Here is a 12,493-nt window from a genome sequence, read left to right on the forward strand (position 1 = left end):
TGATATCGTCAAGATAATATAAATATAGAGATAAAGGGCAACTTCTGAACAGTGGCCAATACGCATAACTCAATGCCCATATGTAATAAATTGCAAAATGTATAACGTAGCCAAACGCGTTTCGACAAGTAGTCTTCTTCAGTGGCTTTCATGATGAGTATACATTTTGTGTATTATGGTCTAAGATATGAACTGATACGTGGGCTATTCATTAACTCAATTGTTCATTTCCTTCTGTCAGTCAGTTGTAAAAGATATATTGACAATTTTGCCAACGTCACGTCACAGACCTGAACTTACAACAGGGTGGTTTATACCAGATGCTATTGGAGGTCACTGATTCATAGGGTTGCCATAACTTATAACTGACTTGAAGGCACATAACAACAAGCAGTTGTGGGGTGTGGGGAGGATGAGTCTTATGCCATAAGAAATTTGTTTATTTTTAGCTGCCTCAAGCCACTTTGTTGTTTTCACTGTTAACAGTCAACTTTAAAAACTTTCAGGACTAAGGCTGACAGGCCAGTGAAGAATCTAACAGCAGGATAAATAATTACAGATTACAAATGATACTGCTTCAGACTTCATAGTAAGACTACAAAGCTTTGCTCATTTATGGCAGGGATAGGGAACCTATAGACCTCAAGATGTTGTTGGATGACCATCAGCCCCAGCCAGCATAGCCAATGGTCACAGATGACGGGGGTTGTAGTCCAGCAACACCTGGAGTGCCACAAGTTTCCCGTGTCCAATTTATGAAAAGATGAAAAGCCACTTGGGGAAATGAGGGAATAGTATATTTTCTTCAAGTGCTTCAGGCCTGTTTCCTCAGTTTCTAAACAATCTTCCAAATTAAACTTTTGCATCTTGTCCATGGAGTACAGGGGACATGCATCCGCTTGGCATGTCACTATGAAGGTGGGGAAGCCCATGGCTTGTCAAGTTGTTTTAGACAAACCACAACTGGTTTTCCCTGGCCTGAAGTCATATATGACATCAAGCGTGGGAAACTTCAGACTGCGGTAATCAGGAGCACACAAAGCAAAGGAAGAACTGGGAATGCATTTAGAGTGTGCTTGCCCAGTTTGTTCCTTTGAAATTGAGCACCTGACATCATGGTCCTTCCTCCACCACCTATCCTGTCAAAGGGGCCCACAGGGGGTAGAGGACCCACCCCTGTGCTATGGGATGGGTTTGGGGAGAAAAGTGAAAGTTCCTCTATGGATATTGTAGGGTAGATGGAGAACAGGAAGGAAAACTTCTTCCTCTTTTAATATCTGAAACCTCATTAAGTTGCTAGCCTTGTGCAAGGCACAATATCTTGTCTTTAATTTCAAATTGGTATAGTGTGGACAATCATGGCCTACCTCACAGGGTTATTTGAGGATAGACCATATAACATAGTTGCCTAGTACTTTCCCAGTACTAACCTATTCATGTTTACTCAGAAGTAAGCCCCACTGAGTTCAAAGTGAGTAACTCCCAGGTAAGTAGAGGGCCAAACAATGGGACCAACAAGGGTATATTTTACTGAGGCCTTAAGATCCAAGGGGTTCTGCCTCAGGCCACAACTCCGTTACCATGGGGGAAAACAAAGGCTCCATTCTTGGGCCGTGATGGTAGCAAAGCCTCAGTGTGGCTTATGTTGTAATTTCAGAAATTTAGAAAATGTAATTTCAGAATTAAAGTCAACACTTTTATAACTCATATCGGATCACGGTATGTGTGTGGGAGAGTTTAATATTACGTATCAGTAGGAAAGGGACTGGAAATAAAACTACCAATATCATAGTGCTGTTATACAAATGTATGGTGCAGTCACATTTGGAATACTGTGAACAGTTCTGGTTGCCTCACCTCAAAAATAATAACGTAGAGTTGGAGAAGGTTCAGAAAAGGGCAACCAAAATGTTCAAAGGAATGCAGCAACTTCCCTATGAGGAAAGGTTGCCACATTTGGGGCTTTTTAGTTTAGAGAAGCGGCGACGTGATAGAAGTGTATAAGATTATGCATGGTGTGGAAAAAGTGGATAGAGAAAAGTTTGATGACACTCATCAACTTGGATGTTTTAGTCAAGAGGATTAGTCAAATTCATGGAGGATATGGCTATCAATGGCTACTAACCTCCAATGTCTGAAGAACAGTTGCTGGGAATCACAAGTGGAAAGAGTGTTATTGCACTCAGGTTCTACTTGCAGGCTTCCCATAGGCATCTGGTTGGCCACTGTGAGAACAGGATGCTAGACTTGATGGGCCTTTGGTCCAGCATTGCACTTCCTGTTTTTATGAGATGGCCTGCGTTGCAAATTTGTACTGCCCCCCCTGATGATTTGGCCCAGGGCAAGTGTGTGCATGATTTCTGCCTTAATATATAACATGTGCTGAGCTTGCAGGCATTTGTCAAGGTATTTTCAGGCTTATTCTAATGTATTTTCTATGAAGGAACATCAAGAGGAAAACTTGGTCAGGACTGAAAATGCAGATTTTCCAGGAAAGCTGTTAGCAGGATGCTGTCAGGATTCCTGTGAGCAATTATTTTAGATTTTTTCTTAATTTCAGACTGAACTGTAAGGCCTTTTACTGGTATTAAGTATTTTTAGAATGTGTTTTTCATTAAAGGCCGGCCTGTGGCCAGATGATTATGATAAGCACAGTTTCACAGGTAAGTAGAAGTTCTTCCCATTAGAATTACTTTCTTTGCAGTGGCTGAAACTCCACAGTTAAACAGGTGCAATAGTTTCTTCACTGAGATTCTGGAGGATGAATCCGTTTTCAAAATGGAAACCTTTGAATGGTTATTATATGTGGTTGGTCACCAAGCCACATGTAGAAAATAAGTGTTCCTTGTTGGAAAATGGTTTAACATACATTTTATGAAGGATGCAAAGATAAATTGCTGGAAGCTGTGCAGGAAACGTGCAAAAAGGAAATGGTAGCAAAGCAAAGTGATTTTGTGCCACCTGAATGCAACTGAAGGACTTGAATGAGTGTTTTCTTACTCATGTTTGAGCTTTCTGTCACTTCCTTTAAAATAAAAAAATGCACAATGAACAAATTCAGAGGGGAAAACTGGACAGAAATATGTAACCGAAAATTCCCCTACTATTCAATCCTTGAAAGGTTTGTTGTTTTCTTCAGCAGGTACAAGCAAGAAAGGTTGCAACATAGGAGGCACACACTGAATTTGGATCCTACAGCATCACGGTGAATGTGAAATGCAACTGACATTCATACCTCTGCTTGCCCATTAGTAATATAAATTCTAAAGGACTGCCATTCAGAGGTCACTCACATCCACATCTGAGCCCATGTAAGGATGGGGCCACAGGTAAGTGCCATATTGCTTCATATATTACACAATTCTACATTACTTCAAATTTTACATAACTAGGCATTTTGAAGGCACAAGCAGTTCACCATATAATACTTGCACCCATATAATCATTTCTGTATTGGCCCTATAGGCTCTGCATTGCAAGATTATTGTGGAAGACAAACCCCTCTCTTCTGAAGAGTTGAGGATGATTTATATCCCTCAGTGCTGTCCCCATAAAGCAGGGTAGGAACCTCCGGCCCTCCAGTAGTCAGGGATGATGAGAGTCATAGTCCAGCAACAATGCAGAGCCACAGATCCTTCATCCCTGCCGTATAGCATTGGACCAGATATGTATAACTGTAGCAGTAGAATAGCTCATGTGCCTTCAAACTGTTCTCCAGATGTCTGTCCATGTGTGCTCCAGAACCTGTAAGCACTTCATGTAGCCTATGTAGCTTAATTTCCTGAATCTGGAGAAGGTACCAGTGTTGCTTCCAAAGGTGCTAACTCAAATCCAAGCTTAAAACTATTTATGAATTTGCATGTCTTGGGATAACTGACTATTTATAATGGCTAATGAACCCGAACAAGGGAGGAAAGGCACTGGATACAAAAACAAAAAACAGAAGAGAGAAGGTTCTCTCAAAGTGCCCCCCCCAAGTTTACTATGGCTGTTAATACCTAATGCATGGGGGGGGGAGATCCTTCTTTGGAGGCAATTATTTTCGTTGGAACACTGCAGAAAAAATATGATTGAGGTTTCTTCCTTGATTATTATTATTATTTCCATTTATAGACCGCTTACTATCTAAAAGATCTCAAAGCGGCCTACAATAGATGAAAATGATGAAATGCAGCTCCTTTTTGCAAAACATGTTGGACGTTAACAACCATAATAAACTTTAGGGGGGACACTTTAAGAATCTTCCCTTTCCCCCCCTTATAATAGGTAATGGCTGTTGGCTATCTGCAAGAAAAGAGAGCTATTTGCATACTCTATTAAGACCATTACATTTTCTGAGAAGTAAACATATAGGAAATTAGCTAACCTCCAACTATCTGATAGTCACAGTGGGTTAAGGTAAAAAGAAATAGATTTCTGCTTATGTGAACCACAGGAAGGACATAGAGGGGTGTGATTTGATTTAAAATGCTGTTTTATTGCATCAGCTATAGTGTATAGGGAGGAAGGGTGGGAGATAAATAAATAAATAATATAATCTACTTTAAGTTTATGTGTTATTCTAGTTTCATCTAAAGCAGGGCCTCCCCAGCTATGGTCTGTGGACCACAGGTGGTCTGTGGCATAGCTGTAAAAATACAATTAAAAATCTTCCAACATCTAGCACAGTGCATTGCAATTTCTACAACAGGCAGAAAAAACCATTCAGTGGTTTACCAAGACCCTGCACAATTTTCAAGTGGTGAAGGTTGGGAACCAATGATGTAAAGCAAGGCATGCTGATTATTTAAACAGAAATAAAATCCAGCATGAAAAGATGTTCACTTACACACCATTACAAAAAAACGCATGTCACAGCCTTCCATATCTGCCCTGTCATCATAAATATTATTTTTACTTTTATCTAACAGCCAGGGACAAGTGGTATAACGTCTGTATTCTTTTTCATGTTCTTACTCTGAAGGACAAACAACATGCTATGTTTACCAGATGGCTGGCCTTAAGAAAAGGGGAAAGGGCATTGATAGCAGTGGTAGCAGGTTGCTCCATATCAGTGGAGCAGTGGAATCCACTCCAGGTTTTAGTCTGAACTTCCTGAAGCAACTGGGACAGCCCCTTGAAAGTTTGGACTAAAACCCGGAATGGATTCCACTACCCCATTGACATGGAGACATCAGCCGCCATTGATTGATAGACAAATAGAGGGAGGTTACACAGTGCTAGCTCCTGGGCTTTTGAGGGACTGATGGGCGGTAGGCAAGATGCCCAGTGAGACTGTGAGACCCATCTCTGACTAGACTCACTCTCTTGGTGCTGCTGTCATCTCTGCCCATTGGCTCACCCGCTCCACACGTCCATGCAGCCACTCGAAGGGAGAGAGCAAGGTCAATGGAGTCTGTTTCCTTTTCTCCTGTCACTGCTCAACATGAGCAGGCAGTGACAGCAAGAAGGGGAAAAAGCAGGGCTATGGGGCTTACATAGTTGGCACTGGGCCCTCTCCTGGGGTATGGGCCTCAACAGGTGCCTAAGGACACTAACCTCTGACGCTGGCCCAGAGATTGCACCAGGCAAGCTGCTACCAGGTAGCAGCGCAAAAAAAGGCAGAGAGGGCAAGGAACAAAAATGAGAGCAGATGCAGGTCAAAGCACAATCAGTTTATTGCAGCAGTAACAAGCTTCAATTTCTCCTTTGTTAAGTGCGGTCCTCACACCTACCCTCAAAGTTTTAAAAGTTATATAAGGCAGCTAATAATTACATTTCTGTCAAAAGAGACACCAAAGGCAAAGTACAATAAAACATACTCTTTTTAATGCACACCTAAGATGTGAAGCATACATCTGAAAATGTAACGAGTTATTTATTTAAATAATAATAATATAACAATACATGCATACAAACAAATGCAACAAATTAAAATAACAAACTAAAACAGCAACAGCCAGTTTATAGATGATAAAGTCACACTGCTCTAAGTTATAGAATGCTAACATTAGCAATCCTTAAAAAGTCTGGGAAAGCAGAAATGCTTTTGTCTGGCACTTAAATGAGAGTCATGAGGTCTCCAGGTGGAACTCCTTGGAGAGCGCATTTCACAATGAGGAGCCACCACAGAAAGGACTTTGTCTCCAGTCATCACCCACTACACTTCAGATGGCAGAGGCACCTGGAGAAAGGCCTCAGATGACAATCTCGTTGGATGGTGGATTGTTGGCAATCCAACAAATATCTGGGTCATAGAATCATAGAATAGTAGAGTTGGAAGGGGTCTTTTAAGGCCATCAAGTCCAACCCCCTGCTCAATGCAGGAATCCAAATCAAAGCATTCCCGACAGATGGCTGTCCAGCTGCCTCTTGAATGCCTCCACTGTCAGAGAGCCCACTACCTCTCTAGTCATTGGTTCCATTGTCGTATGGCTCTAACAGGAAGTTTTTCCTGATGTCCAGTTGAAATCTGGCTTCCTGCAACTTGAGCCCATTATTCCGTGTCCTGCACCCTGGGTTGATTGAGAAGAGATCCTGGCCCTCCTCTGTGTGACAACCTTTCATGTACTTGAAGAGTCCTAAACCATGTAGGGTTTTAAAGATTAAGATCAGCTCTTTGAATTGTGCTTGGAAACTCAATGGGAGCCAAGGGAAATTTAGAAATGTGACAAATGTTTGACAACACACATCTGAACAGAGAGCTGGAATAGGCTCTGGCTTGCTGTTAAGTATGTGCTCAGTTGCAAATGGGACTGCGTTTGCTGTGCTAAGTGTGAAACCACCCACAAGTAAATCTTCTGAATGTAAGCAGCCATGCCATATTCTTCTTTATGTGTAGTAATATAAGAAATTACATTAAACGTAGAATAAATGTAGGTCTTTATATGCTTAGGCATACAATTTGCAGAAATTGTCAATGTAATAAATAAATTAAATAATAAAAATAGTCTGATTTGCCAAATTTGTTTTCTGCGAAATTTATGCTTATAAACAGTGTCATATGATTAACTTTCTGTGTGCTGTGTAAAAGGAAATCTTTAATAGTTTTTTTGCTATGCTTCAGCTACTTATTCTAATTACTTGAGAGAAAAAAACATCTGCAGGCTTAACCACATTGGTAAGAAGACTGAAAATCAGATTCTGTTTATACTTCCCACAATACATTAAGCTGAATGAAATAAGGCAGCAAATCCAAACTGTGAAGCTCAAAAGGAGACACATTTATACTGCCATAAATTAGCACTACTAATGCATTAAATAATTTTAAGTTGATTTACCAATTAATCAGTTAAATAGGTGGGATCTGATGCAAAATATTGCAGTGTGCTTTAGCCTTTGAACAGGAGTGGTCCTGTTCAGGGTTACAGCCAGGCAACCTCACCCTCCTCCAGGATAATCCATTTCACACACACACTTTTCCACTTTTCTTTTCCGATTGGCACACAACATTCCATGGCTAGTCCTCATGCTTTTTGTGGGGAGGTCTGCAAACCTTGGAGGTTCCCCCAAGCATGCTGATACCTCCCTCTTATTTCTCAGTGCTCTGTTTTGGATACATTTCTATCAGCACTCACCACCTGAGTTTGCTATTGGAGGGAGAGATATATGTGCATACTATCAAAACCTCAATATAGGTGGCTTTTTGAAGATACTGAAAGCAGTGTGAGAGAACCTATTATTTAATAAATAAAAGCTATTTCTGATTGGGAAACGCAAGGCCATTTTTTAATATTTTCTTTTTCATTTACCATTACAATAAGACATCAGAACCAGGATAGTGTTAATTCTCAGCTCCACTAAGTGGATTATCACCAAACAAACTGTATATTGTTTGAGATTTATTGTTTGGTTTATGTTTTATAATGTGATGTATGGTTTTCTGTTCTTATTGTAATTGTTATATTTTCTTTTTGAAGATATGTATATTGCTTGCCATTTATTGTTCAGTTATGTTTATTTAAAATGTGATATATTTGCTTTCTTTTACTCTCAATTGTACCAAATGTGATGGTATATTGCTTTTATGTTGTAAACCGCCCAGAGAGCTTTGGCTATGGGGTGGTATAAAAGTGTAACAAATAAATAAATAAAATATAAATATGGGAATAAAAAAATTACTACTGATTAAAGTTGCCTCCACTCATTTAATCAACTAAAGCTTTACGTAGTAATTAATACACCAAGTGTATAAACTGATAGCAGAAATTGGGATAAAGTCTGCCAAAACTCATACAGTTATTCCTATTTACATAAGTGTATGCAACCACTACCCAGCTAATCATTAAGTTCTGAGGGACCAGGCCTCCTGCAGATAGCATCTCATCAAGAGGTCAGTTCCATACGATGCAGGAAACAGGACTATAGTGTGGCTGCACCACCCTTTGGAACTCTTTCCAATTATATATCAGTAAGCCACCTCTATTATCTTCTTGGCACATGTTGACCTTTCTTTTTCAACAAGTCTTTTCAGTGGGTATTTTTATCTCAGTCTGTATCTGTACTGGACTTGAATTTTTTAAAAATATTTTTTATTGTTGATGCTTTTAATTGTTAACTCGCTTTGGGATGTTTTATGGGTTGTTATGTGCCTTCAAGTCGATTACAACTTATGGTGACCATATGAATCAGTGACCTCCAATAGCATCTGTCATGAAACACCCTGTTCAGATCTTGTAAGTTCAGGTTTGTGGCTTCCTTTATGGAATCAATCTATCTCTTGTTTGGTCTTCCTCTTTTTCTACTCCCTTCTGTTTTCCCAGCATTATTGTCTTTTCAAATGAATCATGTCTTCTCATTATGTGTCCAAGGTATGATAACCTCAGTTTCATCATTTTAGCTTCTAGTGATAGTTCTGGTTTAATTTGTTCTAACACCCAATTATTTGTCTTTTTTGCTGTCCATAGTATGCATAAAGCTCTCCTCCAACACCACATTTCAAATGAGTTGATTTTTCTCTTATTTGCTTTTTTCATTGTTCAACTTTCACATCCATACATAGAGATCAGGAACACTATGGTCTGAATGACTCTGACTTTAGTATTCAGTGATACATCTTTGCATTTGAGAACCTTTTCTAGTTCTCTTGTAGCTGCCCTCCCCAGTACTAGCCTTCTTCTGATTTCTTGACTGTTGTCTCCATTTTCGTTAATGACTGTGCCGAGGTATTGATAATCCTTGACAAGTTCAATGTCCTCATTGTCAACATAAAGTTACATAAATCTGTTGTCATTACTTTAGTTTTCTTGACATTGAGCTGTAGTCCTACTTTTGTGCTTTGCTCTTTAACTTTCAACAGCATTAATTTCAAATCATTACTGGTTTCTGCTAGTAGTATGGTATCATCTGCATATCTTAAATTACTGATATTTCTCCCTCCAATTTTCACACCTCCTTCATCTTGGTCCAATCTCACTTTCCGTATATGTTCTGAATATAGATTAAGCAAATAGGGTGACAAAATACACACCTGTCTCACACCCTTTCCGATTGGGAACCAACTGGTTTTTTTTCTTGTCCAGAGTATAGGCTGCACATCAGGACAATCAGATGCTGTGGCACCCCCATTTCTTTTAAAGCATTCCATAGTTTTTCATGATCTACACAATCAAAAGCTTTGCTGTAATCTATAAAGGACAGGGTGATTTTCTTCTGAAATCCCTTGGTCCGTTCCATTATCCAACAAATGTTTGCAATATGATCTCTGGTGCCTCTTCCCTTTCTAAATCCGCTTGGACATTTGGCACTTCTTGCTCCATATATGGTAAGAGCCTTTGTTGTAGAATCTTGCGCATTACTTTACTTGCATAAGATATTAAGGCAATAGTTCGATAATTACTGCATTTCCTGGGATCCCCTTTCGTTGGAATCGGGACATATATTAAACGCTTCCAGTCTGTGGGCCATTGTTTAGTTTTCCATATTTCTTGACCAATTTTTATCAAACTTTGGACAGATTCAGTCTCAGTAGCTTGTATCAACTCTATTGGTATGCCATCTGTTCCTGGTGATTTGTTTCTTCCAAGTATTTTAAATTCACCTCACATTGTAAAATTTCTGGTTCTTCGTCATACGGTTCCTCCGTGAATGAATCTTACATCTCTTGTATGGGTAGTGATTTATAAATAAAATAAATATATTCTGCTGAATTTTTTGAGAAACTTTTTCAATGATCAAGTGGCTGTTACACACATGCTCCTCTTGCGTCCTAAATGTGACCAGGTCCAATGGCAGATGTCGAGGAAGAATGCCACCTCTCTTATTGTATGGGTTTTATCTGTTGTTAGAAACAGTCTTGTGAGGGCATAATCCTCAAAGGCAAGGTTATAACTCTTTTTATTTAGTTAGTTACTTATTTACTTATTTTTTACTTACAGCCCAGCCTTCACCAAATAGTCCGAGGACAGCTTACAAAAATGTCACAACTAAACACTGAACAAGGGTTTGGACTTGATGGCCTTATAGGCCCCTTCTAACTCTATTATTTTATGATGCTATGAAAACAAGTGCAATTTACATTAAAATTATACAATAAAACCACAAAGCAACAAATAACAAAACAGCAATACAGAACTGCAGTGCACAGCAATCAATCAATCAATCAATCAATCAATCAGGAAAGCCTCCTGTTAGTGGAGGTTGGTGGCTCTGATGTCAGTGGGGCAGTTAATCCACTCCAGGGTTTAGTCTGAACTTTCAAGGAGCTATCCAAGGTGCTGAGAACCTTGTACAGCTCCTTGAAAGTTTGGATTAAAACCCTGAGCAGATTCACTGCCCCACTGACATTGCAGCAACCAGCCTCCACTGCCTGCTGTATAGTACCAGATGTATGTACTGGGAACAAGCTTAAGTAGGTGTGCTTGCTTGTCCTAGAACAACCACTCTAGGAAATATGGGCTCAATGTGCATGCTGAGCAACATCTTTTATATGTTTGTGCACCATTACAGGATGAGGTCAACAAGGTACTCATGGTGTGTGTGTAGTCCAACAGTTTGCTTAGCCCTTTTTCCTCTGAGGAAAAACTTAAGGCCATCCCTTAATAGCCTTGGCTCACAGTGGTGGGGAACTTGTGGCCCTCCAGATGTTGCTGGACTACAAATCCCATCATCCAGGATACCTTAAGGACTGCCTGAGCCCTTATATCCCAGCTTGATCACCAAGACTATATGGAGGAGCGCTGTTACTTGTCCCCCATATTACAGAGGCCTGGCTGGCCTCCTCTAGAAGTCAGCCATATAGTGCCATTGGTCCCATGCTGCGGAACACTTCCAGCAGGAATTCAGCAAGCAGGCACCCTCGCTTTTTATTTTCAGGTGTCTCTTTAAGACCTTTATACGTAGACAGCCCTATGTAACTATATCTTTTTTTGTTTTGTTTTATACAGTCATTTTAATGATTTTTTTTTTACTGTTTTTATGGTGTTTTATATTTTGTGGTATATTTTGTTGTACACCGCCATGTTATATTGTATGAACTAGTGATATATAACTATTTCTATAAATAAATAAATCACCTATGAACGTTGGCTGTAGCTATTGTTTGCCTCTTAGGGTGGCCTCTTAGGAATTGCCAAAAAAGAGGAAATGCATCCCCCAAACAGGGACACAGTTCGGCATAAAAACTGCTTATGTTCATTTACGTGCATGGATGCAAATTTAGAAATTATGACTATAAAAAGAAATATATCTCACCATTGTGGGGAAGATTGTGACAGGGTGACCTGGGTGATTGTCGGCTCGGCTGATGAGCAATTTCAACGCCCCTCCTGCTCTCTCTCGTTATGGCTTGTTCTCTTTAATTGGGACTTGGACCTGGCAGCCTTTCAACTAACACTGCATCCACACCAGACATTTATGCCACTTTAAACAGTCATGGCTTCCCCCAAAGAATCCTGGGAAGTGTAGTTTGTGAAGGGTGCGGAATGTTTTTAGGAGGCTCCTGTTCCCCTGACAGAGCTCCAATGGCCAGAGTGGTTTAACAGTTAGCTCCTCTTCCCAGAGAAGTCTACGAATTGGATCTCTTTAAGGGTAATAGCAGTTTCCTAACAATTCTCAGCATCCTTTGCAAACTCCACTTCCCAGGATTATTTGGGGGAAGCCTTGACTGTTTAAAGGAGAATAAATGTCTGGTGTGGATGTCCTCTGTAAAACAGAACACATGGCCATCCTATGTCTGCCACATTTCCAGAATTGATAGAATTGCTAACCGAGCACTTCTGTCCTACAGTGAGGGAGTAGCTTGTTGGACGAGGCTATCAATGCTAATAACCCTGATGGCTGTGTTCCACCTCTACTATCAGAGGCAGTATGCTTCTGAATACTAGTTGCTGGAAACCGCAGGAAGGGAGAGTGCTCTTGTGCTCAGGTCCTGCTTGGCCACTTTTGGTTAGTATTCAGTGTTAGTCCTACTCAGAGTAGGCCCATTTAAATTAATAGACATGACTAACTTAGGTTCATTACTTTCAGTGGGGTAAGGCTTAGCTGAATCTTGTGAGAACAGGATGCTGGAGTAGAT

Source organism: Rhineura floridana, chromosome 5 (genome assembly GCF_030035675.1).
Source record: "Rhineura floridana isolate rRhiFlo1 chromosome 5, rRhiFlo1.hap2, whole genome shotgun sequence".
NCBI lineage: Eukaryota > Metazoa > Chordata > Lepidosauria > Squamata > Rhineuridae > Rhineura > Rhineura floridana.